Raw genomic sequence first — 11,680 nt, forward strand, 5'->3', positions numbered from 1 at the left:
GCGGCGTACGGGGCGGCACTGCAGTATACACACACACATACACACACATACACACACATACATACACACATACACACACACACACACATTTTTTTTACATATTTTCTGTTTTCTGTTTTTTTAGAAAAGTTAAATAGATGATCGAATATTAGATTAATGTCGAATGTTAGATGAATTAGATAGAAAAGTTAAATATATATTAATGTCAATTGTTAGAGATGAATATAGCTAGATATTAATTAGGTATATGAGATTTGAACTAGTTGAATAATTAATATAACTAGTTTATTTTTAGTAAGAAAATTGTCGAACTAGTTTATTTAGGTATATGAGATTTGAACAAGCTGAATAATTAATATAACTAGTTTATTTTTAGTAAGAAAATTTAGGTATCTGAGATTTGATGATCTAATTAAAATATTATTTGTTAATGAGTTTTTCTGTTTATTTAATTTTTTTATATATTTTAAGTTTATATAAATGTTACATTAATGTCGAATGTTAGATGAATTCGATAGAAAAGTTAAATATATAGTAATGTCAATTGTTAGAGATGAATATAGTTAGATATATTAATGTCAAATGTTAGATGAATATATATTTGGCTAGATATAGGTGTTTAATGTTTCACCTATATGAACATAGGAAATGTCATCTGACAACGAAAAAGATTTCGTTATGTGCGAACACTGTGAAGACCAGCGCGGCCTATGCGACCAAAATTTCCTTGTTGATGGTAGGCGCTTCAGCATCAAGCTGGATGAGACATTCGAAGTTGATACAGTAAGTCACTTTGTCAATTATTATTTGAATGCAAAACTTATGCTTCATTTGCTTCAACTTATAATTTTAAATTTTGACTATTCTACTAGCGCATCCCCTGCCATGCAAGAATTTTTGTCTTGGATAAGATAGGTTTTAGTGCTATAGATGATATGGAGGTAAAGAGAGTTTACTTGAAGAAGGAGCATGGATATACTTTCAACGTCAAATTATATAATGGAGACACATACACCCATTTTGAATGCAAAACTTGGCAAGCACTATGCAAGGCTTATGCATTTGAGCCTGATATGGTTATCACCTTTGATATTCATCCGGAAGATGATATTGAAGGTAATATAGACATCTGGGTCGATGTGCAAACGCCTCCAGTTCTACCATTTGGTGAGTTTTTCTCAACCATGCATGCATATGTTTATGTCTTTGATACAGTTTATTCAAACATAGTTGACAACTAATTTGTATTGTCAGCTTATTTCGGTTCAAGCAAACATGTCTGGCGCTTGATAGACAGGACCTACTACTGCCCCGGGGCTCAACTAAACTGCGAGGAGATAAGTCATTATGTTTCATGGCTTGAGGATCTTAATACTGTCAAGACAAATTTTTTTCCTGAACTTAGAAATGTTAGTACTCAAAACGTGCGACCAATGGTGATCGTATTGAACTACGGTCACATCTATAATCGAAAGATGGTAAGATTTTAAATATTTGTCCTTAATTAGTGCATCTTTTGCATACATTATTTTTGAAGCTAAACTTTCATTGCTTAGTATATTAATTACTATACGATGTTCTTCAACAGGGACTTCCGATGACAGTTGTGCCTCAGTGGATCGAGACAAAAGGTCGCATGTCAATGGTTAGCTTACGACCAAGATTTCCTACATTGCACATGAGTGCATTCAGGATTTCTGAAAGCGAAGAATGCTTAATAGTGAAAGATTGGAGCAAAATTGTTAACGATCGCAGAGAAGTACTAGGGGGCAGCAAGGAGAAGCGCAACCCAAGATTAGGAGACAGATTCATCTGCATGCTCTAGTATGATGAATCAGGAGAGCTATACATGTTCTATGCTATTCTACCTGAGAGGGAGCAGCAGGATCAGTAGCTACTAGTTCATGCTCTTAATTAGTACTTGTCTCATGTCCGTGTCCTGAACTTCGATGTTGGTGATGATTATGTTGAACTTGATGATATCTTTGCTTCTGTTACAAAGTGAATATTTCCTCTTTAAGCTAGCCAGCGTTGATGATGATTAGATAGCTAGCGGTAATGACTATGATGATTAAATAGTGGTAATTAGACGACTATGATGATTTTTAGCTAGCTAGAGTTTATTTATTTATTAATATGCGATGATGATGATGATGACGACGACTACAACTCATTATAACGTAAAACAATCCTAAATTAAATTGATAACACAAATTTAATTGAAAAATACAAAATAAAACAAAAACCCACAACCATTTAGTACCGGTTGGTGTTACCAACCGGTACTAAAGGGCTCCCGGCCCCCGGAGCTGGCTCGTGCCACGTGGTTTCCCTTTAGCACCGGTTCGTGCTGAACCGGTACTAAAGGGGGGGGGCTTTAGTGCCGAAACGTTAGTGCCGGTTCCTAAACCAGCACTAAAGGGCCTTACGAACCGGTGCTATTGCCCGGTTCTGCACTAGTGATATATTACTCCAGTTTGTGTTACTTGAAAAGTTGAAACTAATAACGCACGTAGATATGCCAACGTGAGTCGGTGAGTGGATATGCATACCTGAATAGAGCACCACAATGGCGAGGGCTAGTAGCATCGTGTAGAACGGCCTCATCCTGACTTCGCGAGCTTGTTTGGGGAGTGCTGAGAGACCTAGCGAAGGTTACAGACTGCTGGGATGTGTATTATTCAGCTAGTGGTTGCCGGACGAGCTACCTGCCTTCGCATGGTTGTTTATAATGCAAAGAATGGGCATGCTATTTTTGGAAACAATTTAGTTCGAGGCTTTAGATGGAATGTAATAAGTACTCCCTCCGTAAAGAAATATAAGACTAAACGGTCTTATATTTTTACAGATGGAGTACTTGTCAAAAAGAAAGGTGTAATGTAATTAAGGGTGGCAATCATGTATTTTTATCGACTGCATATCCGTACTTGTAGTTAGAGTACTAAATTAGTAGTTTTCCACACAAGGAGTAACAAATAATTATTTGTTTGAATAAAATTGCAAGTAACCAAGGAAGGCCTTTATGTGGTCACCAGGATATGCATAATACTCTATATATGCACACCTATATATAGATAATAATAATGTATGCATTTATAGTGTTCCCAAAAAAGTATGAATTCATTGTTTGCCAGAATGAAATGTGTATACTGTGGAAATTACATTTACGCTTTTTGGCAGGGAAATCAAAGCATCAGAACATTTGAACGTTGGTGCACAATGGCGTTTAACACATGCTAAGGCAAACACCCAACTGTTCATGATGCAACAATGTTCATTCACCTTCGAGGATCAATTATAGTTCTTCTCGAAGGACCATGAGGGATCCACTCATCCTTCCACATGTCTATACTGTTACTATCATAGACACGCCAACATATGACCTTTTTTGATAGTTTTGATCCCTTCACATATGCTCTGCCGTGTATAGGAGCTACCTTTTTCGCCTCTGCATTCAAAGGGTCTCCAGAAGGGTACTATCTTTCTCGTAGCACTATAGCACAAAGAGAATCTACGTTCTCGATTAATCACCATGCCCGTTCAGGAAGCAGAGCAAGGTTGAGGCAATGTACTCCCCCCATTTCTTTTTACTTCACATATAAGATTTGGTCAAAGTCAAACTACATAAAGTTTGACCAAATTTATATGAAAAAATATGAACATCTACAATACTAAAACTATACAGTATGAAAATACATTTTGTTGTGCATCTGATAATATTGATTTCATATTGTCAATGTTTATATTTTTTAATATAAAGTTAGTCAAACTTTACAAAGCTTGACTTTGATCAAACCTTATATGCAGAGTAAAAAGAAACTGAGGGAGTATATCTCTGAACCCCATACCACTACTCATTTTTGGAATGTACATTTTCATCATGATATACAATGCATATTTTTCCGGTGTATTTGCCATCACCCCACCAATATTGTGACATCACGTCACGGAGCCTTTTCGGGCCCCCGGAAGCCTCTCATCACACTCCCAACCAACAAACCACACACCTCATGCCAACCCAATGCACAGGAAGCGTGGCACGCATATATATCGGAGCATGCGATGGGTAGCTAGTGGTACAGTACATTTTCTTTAGGGAAGCGGTACGGCACAATTGGTCTCTCGATAACAGGATCTACAACCATTCATGTATCTTCGACACTTGTTCCTCAAAACAGACATCCTAAATATTTGCCAACACATTCGGATGTGCCCGCAGACAACGCTAATAGAGCTAGCCATCCAACCTTGTGCATCAAATGTCTGTCCAAGGTCCAGCCTCCTTAGTTTGACACGCATATATAGATCAATGTAGCAATTTAATATGAATTGCAAATACATGCAATTATAATCAAAACACTTCGGATGTGTCAAATGTTAAACTTGCAAGTTTGGCTGTCCGTGCAGAAAACCTCATTTTTTGTCTCCCAAACCAGCTGTCTGTGCCAAATCCTTTGTTGTATGGTAGACTCCTCCAAATCGGCCGCCAAGCGCTTGAACACTATAGCATAGTAGGCTTGCACGATCTTCGCCGCATCGGGATCTGTCGTGGTTTTGTCACGGCAGATGTCCTAGAGAAAGGACTTAGTCGTGGAGCCATCAGGACGGGTTAGCTTGAAGGGGTTAAAGCGGACACGTGGACGCAAGAGAGTTTATACTAGTTTGGCCCCTTCGATGAAGGTAAAAGCCTACGTCTAGTTGTGATGGAATTGATGGGGTTTTGATGACCAGGGAGCAAACAAGCTTCGCCTATGTCTCGAGTTGTTGTCTGTTGTCCTTGAACCGCCGCCGGGTCGTCCCCTTATATACACGGGTGACGCCCGTCGGTTCACAGAGTCGCAATACCGGCTCATAGATGTGTACGTTTTGGTCTCTACTTATTCCTAACTTACAATACAATTTAAATACCAACGCCGGTTTATGGCTACAGGCCTTGAACCGACTATGGGCCTTGAGCCCTCATCTGCCTTCTTGGGGTTTAACATACTTAACTACTGACGAAGTTAACCCGGCCCAGATAGACCGGTTTACGCCCAGTAGTGATATCCCCTACATTAGGCCCCAGATTGATATGAACATGTTCATGTCAATCCTTTAGCAAAAATCTTCATCTTCAATATCTTCTTGTAATTTGTTGAACCGCCGTGATGTCATCTTCTCTGGTCGTCATAAACCAGCGTGACGTCACCTGTTATAAAGGACCTTAATAGGTCTGCGACAATTAAGGTGACATCTTCGTTTCCAAAACCACGGTCCCTTGATTTTCGCGCCTGACTCCTGTCCCTTGCCTTATAAATAGGACCGAAGGGTCATTTCTTTTTCCCCTCCGTGCCCTTGTGTTTCGTCTTCCTCGCGTCGCCCAGCTTCGGAGCTCCGCCGCCACCGTCAACCTCTGCATCAACCTTGGCCGCACCAGAGCACCGCGGCAACCTTCCGTGTCTTTCTCATCTCCAGTAAGTCTTCTGTTCTTTTCAACACAGATCTGCTCTAGGGTTTCATGTTCTTCTAGTGTTGATCGCCTGTTTCGTGTTCATACGATAACTCCTAGATGCATCTGTGAATCCTTACTCTGTGTAGCGGTAGTTTTTCGCATCCGCCTTCAGTTTCATGCCTTAAGACCATAGATCTATATGTATATCTGCCCATTGATTCAGTACTGTTCTTTTTTGAAACTTGAATATTTTCCTCATTTTCTGAACTTGCTTCAGATCCATCGCTGTAGAGAAGTCTTATGAAATCTGTTTCTGTAAACTTACTCATCTGCTTCAATGTTTAGACCAGGCGGTTTAACTTTGTAGAAAAAATTGCCAAACCGGTATATACCATTAGTCCACTTGTTGAACTGCCAGATGTTGTTGCTTCATAAAACTCCGGTTTAGATAGATCTGTCTCCGGTTTAACATTGCACATACCAATGTACCTTAATCAATGCATTCTTGAACCGGGATCACCTACCTTGTAGATTTCATCATGGCAAGCAAGTATATGAGTGCAACTGGGTTCCTTCTCACGTCACAGAGGCTCAACTGGACGATTTAGTCCTGATCGGCGCCTTAGGCAGCAAAGATACCATCCATTGGAGGGCTCCTGGCAAAGAATGCCCTCCCACACCTCAAGAAGGAGAGGTCGTCGTTTTCGTAGATCACTTAGCCCGGGGCTTTAAGCCGCCCGGTTCTAAATTTTACCGGGATGTTTTAGCCGATTTTCAACTCCACCCACAAGACACTGGTCCCAACTCTGTTACAACCATGTGTCACTTCCAAGTGCTCTGTGAGGCGTTCTTTCAAGAGGAGCCCACAGTGGAGTTGTTCAGAGATTGTTTCCATCTAAACCGCCGTACTGAGTTTTCCGATGGTTCCAATACGGAATTGGGCGGTGTGGCGATTCAGAAAAGGAAAGAGGTCACATACCCTCATGCCAAGCTGCATAGCCACCCCAAAGAGTGGAATCAAACATGGTTCTATTGCAAAGACACCTCCCCTGCTGGTGAAAATCCTTTGCCTGGCTTTCGTCCGGAGCGGCTTAGCAATACACACCCCTTTCCGCAAAGGTTGACTGCCAAGGAGAGAAGCAAATACGCTCCTCAACTATCCAAGCTCAGAGCCTTTATGGCCAACGGTTTAACAGGGGTTGATCTCGCTCGCTGTTGGATATCATGGAGCATACTACCCCTTAGTCAGCGCTCCGGTTTGATGTGCGAGTATACTGGCAGTGTTGATGACCCACTGCGACATGCTAACATCCAGCTCACCAATGAAGAAATCACAGAGGCTGTGAACAAGATGCTGAATGAACCGAAACACATCTGTGCTAAAACCGGCCTACTTCCCTTCTGTGCCACCAACAAACCGCCAGCTGTAAGAGTTTGATTTTTCTTTTTGCTGAACCTGTTATTGATATATCTGGACATTGTTTAATATCAGTGTCTGTGTAACCAGGGCAATGATCCGTTTTGGAGCAAGAAACTGCTGCAGGAGAAACCAAAAAAACTAGACAAACCGGAAAGATCAACCCGGCAAAAGACTAAAGCTGTGAAGAAGACTGCCCACAGGAAAAGAACCACTGCATCCTCTAATCCGGCCCCTGATGATGATGTGGATAATCCGGACCTTCAGGTAGGGCTTGACTTACTTGGCTTATTTTTCATGCATCTTATTGATGGTGATATTTGTCAGGATGATGCCGAAGCCAGCTATGCTGATGCTGCAGAGGTAATTATTCTCTCTTCCGATTCAGAACCTTTGCCTTCACTAAAAATCCGTCAGGCAAACCGGAAAGTTAAATTTTCTCATCCTCTTGCTTACTTGGATCCCAAATTTCTTATGAAGACCCAATAGCACGAAGCTCGCCGCACAACCCGGCACAGCGGCTAGGTAGTTACCTCCACCGGTTTACCAAACAGTCCGGTTCAGAAACGCCGTTCAGAGGTCTCTAATTTGCTTGTCAGTGCTTGCCCTAAAGCGGGCTGTTTTCGTCAACCTCTTAATCCATCTGACTCCGATTATCAGGTTACTTCCCACTCATCCTCTGGCGAGTCATCGGCTACTCAGCTGCCACCGCTCAAAACGGTGCTTGGGTAAGCCATACTTATCTTAATATGTCTGGTACATCACCTTGGAACATATGCTGCATTTGACTTTGTTATTCCTTTCAGGGCCAAGCCTAGGCCGAGCAAAAAAGCTCGCCTGGATAAAGCGGCCGAGGACGATGCCATCCCTGAACCGGGCAAAACACCAGATCTTGAAGCAGCTATTCCTGAAGACATACCCAATGATCCACCGCAGCGAGATGATGATCTTATTGCTGAAGAGAGTCCTATTGATACCTCAAGTCCTGTCAACCATCCCACAAGCCCCATCTGGATTGAGAAATTCACCAATCCAACAAAGCCTACTGACAAGCCAACGGCCCCAGTTCAAACCAGTGATGCCAAGGATGATGAGGTTGTCATTACTGGCATTGGTCGCATAGAGCCAGGCAATCCTGTCGCTTTGTCTAAACATACTGCCAAGGAAGAATTTGCTGCCTTTGGCAAAGGCAAGTGGAATGTTGATGTGGCGACTTACGCTGCTCTGAACGCCCAAGACATCCATTCCGGCTATCTGAACCGGCTGTATACCAGTCGTGACTATGAAGCCGGTCTGGTTAACATGATGAAAGATAAATATGAGGTAACTTCCATATGCTCTTTCCTGCTTGTATGCTTCAATTCTTGCTGACTCTCCTAGCCCCCAAGGGCCGGTTTGTAATCTTCTTTCAAACCGCGACTTACTAATATAAATCTTAATGCCTCAAAATTCGCTGATGTAGCCCCCAAGGGCCGGTTCAACTTAGTGTAGTTAAACCGGGACTTAAGTAATTAATATCTCCGCATCAGAACTTTTTTGAACAAATAGCCATCAGCCCCCAAGTGCCAACTTGAATACTTGTATTGAGCTTGGGACTTTGTAATCAATTGAAAGATGACGATCAAATAGGCATTAGCCCCCAAGAACCAAGTGCATAACTTGTTATGTGGTTGGTGCTTCAATTCTTGCACTGCTTGCTGAATCCTATAACTGTCTGTATGCAGGCTGAGCTGAAAAAAAAAGAGACTCAAATCGCCGATCTCCAAGAAAATCTGAAGTCCCAACAGACTGAAACCTCAAAAGCAAAAGAGGAGTTGATCAGCGCCTTAAGCGTCATGGAACAGCTTAAGAAGGATTTCAAGAAGGAGCGGGCGGATTGGGCTACTGAAAAATCCGCTTTAACCAAACGAGCAGAAGACGCCGAGGCTGCACTAAAACCGATGGTGGATGAACTGACCAGCATAAAGTGGCACGTGCATGCCATGACCGCTGCTATCTTTGGTAAGCCGGTTTGATTTTTGAATTGATTCTCCCGTCTTACGGAGCTACCGGTTTGTTAACCCTTGGTGATATTTCAGGGACACGCATTGCTCACTTGGGGTCAGATGTGCGGAAGAAATTGAAAGCCGCCTACACGTTGATCGAACAACTGTACACTGGTGCACAACGAATCATCTGTGCTGCATCCCACAACAAGCCGACGCCCACTTTGATTCAGGACACTCTGATGAAACTGTCGGTGCTTCCTGCCCGGGTTGAAGAGCTGAAGAAATCTGCTGCTTGAACCGGTGCGATCAATGCCTTAATCCGTGCAAAAGCTTGGGTGCCGGATTTTGACCCTATTGAAGCGGCTCAGGGCTATCCCAGCTTGAAGGAAGACGGGTCAGAGTTTAGTGAAGCGGATCTGCGAGAAATAAACCGGGAGGTGCGTCCGCTAGCTTGTCAATTGGCTGAAGAAACAGACTTGTCTCATTATCAAGCCCAATATGACAATCAAAACAAGTGAGTAGTTGCACCAATTCATGAAGCGGAAAATCTTATCCCTCCAATCCGTAAGCACACTTACGCTCCCGATATTGATCCGTCGTTGCTGATCCATGATGAAGCTGTCTTTCAAGCATTAATGGGAATCAACTGGACAACTGTTGATTTCCAGCTGCTAGGTAGAGAAACTGAAGCTGGAGCGGCGTGGGATGACCCACAACCATCAGGCCGGGCTGGTGACCAAGCTTGAACCGGAAGCCGGTTTAAAACTGCTTCTCCCTTGCGAAAAACAATGATCTTATGGTGGGCACCGTGTTGCCTTGTAATAGGCTAGCTGATACTTTTGATGCTGATATGCCTTCGTGCATAATTATTGCAACTTGCTCTTCCTTTGGGTGATGAACTTTCCAAAGTACTTTCTGCAATAAAAATCTTAAAGTGCCACCGCGGTTGTACCGTCAGGCGGAATATGATGTCTGCATACATGAAATCAAAACATCTGGAATTTTTAAGTATATGACCAAATTTTGAGATACATAATACCTGCCATCGTTGGACGTGAAGTTGGCTTGGCCAATCTTGAAGCAGAGTTTTATAAACCCACACTGTTGGAGGAGATAGCAGCTCCTGTATATATATATGATGCCGGTTTACCATGTAAACCATGCCGGGTTATAATGAACACAGTGTTACTCCGTAATAGGATGTTAACAAAAAATCAAACCGAGCAAATAGTCCCCAGATTAAAATGGACCGTGTTCCGTCAATTGATAGTTTGAACTGGCTTAAAACTTTGTCGGTTTAAAAAACGCAATAAAAAGAAAGAAATATCTTTCAAAGAAAAATGTGAAGCAAAGGCAATGACAAAACCGTTTGCAAAAAGAGGCTTATTTGAGCTGATCAGATGGCGTTACCATGGTCGGACACGACCAAGCTCCCGATAGCTGTAGCTATGGTTCAAGTCAGCCAGGTCCCCAAATGAAACCGTGGCATTTATGCCGATTAAGTGGCATGGCAATGGTTCGGGTTCGACCAAGCACCCAAGTGATTCTGTGGCCTTAGGCCGATCAAGAGGCATGACTGGTTCAGACGTGACCAAGTCCCCAAGTGATCTGGTGGCTCTCGCCTATCAAGAGGTATTGCATTGGTTCGGACACGACCAAGCCCCCAAGTGATATAACATGATGCTTTTGAAAAGCTAACTCAAGGGGTAAACCGGAGGCCGCTTTAGAACAACTCCGTGTAACCACACATGATGTAAAAGAACAGATACCCCGCTTTAGCTGAGGTTCCGGTTTATTATATTTAATCATAATATATACATCATCGTAATATGTACATAAGTGGAGCCAATGGCTCAGGTATAGTAAGGCCGAAGATGAGCTATGTTCCACGGCCTGTTGGTCTCTTCCTCTGATGTACGTGAGTCTTTATGCTCTCGAATATCGATCAGATAGTATGACCCGTTGTGCAGATTCTTGCTGACCACAAAAGGTCCCTCCCAAGGTGGGGATAGCTTATGCATATCAGTCTGGTCTTGGATGAGCCGAAGCACCAAATCTCCCTCTTGAAAGGTTCTGGTTTTAACTCGGTGACTGTGATAACGACGAACATCCTGTTGGTAAATCACTGAGCGAGCAGCTGCCATGTCACGCTCTTCATCCAACCAGTCCAAAGCATCTTGCCGTGCTGTCTCGTTGTTCGCTTCAACATAAGCCGTCACACGAGGTGAATCATGACGGATATCACTGGGGAGAACCGCCTCCGCTCCATAGACCATGAAGAATGGTGTGTAGCCTGTTGATTTGTTGGGTGTGGTATTGATGCTCCATAACACAGATGGTAATTCTTCTATCCAACAACCCGGTGTTCTCCGCAAAGGAACCATAAGCCGGGGCTTGATGCCTCTCAAAATCACTTGATTAGCCCTTTCTGCTTGACCATTGGACTGTGGGTGTGCCACCGATTAAACGTCAAGCCGGATGTGCTCCCGTTCGTAGAAATCCTTCATGGCACCCTTGGACAAATTGGTACCATTATCTGTGATGATACTGTGTGGAAAGCCAAACCGGAAAATCACTTTTTTGATAAACTGAACCGCCGCGGCCGCATCACACTTGCTAACCGGTTCTGCCTCCACCCACTTTGTGAACTTGTCAACCGCCACCAGGAGGTGGGTCTTCTTATCTTTGGACCTTTTGAAAGGCCCAACCATATCCAGCCCCCAAGTCGCAAACGGCCAAGTAATTGGAATCATTCTTAATTCTTGAGCCGGCACATGAGCACGTCTTGAAAACTTTTGGCAACCGTCACATCGTCTGACCAGATCCTCTGCATCAGCATGAGCA

Source organism: Triticum urartu, chromosome 7 (genome assembly GCF_003073215.2).
Source record: "Triticum urartu cultivar G1812 chromosome 7, Tu2.1, whole genome shotgun sequence".
NCBI classification, from domain to species: Eukaryota; Viridiplantae; Streptophyta; class Magnoliopsida; order Poales; family Poaceae; genus Triticum; species Triticum urartu.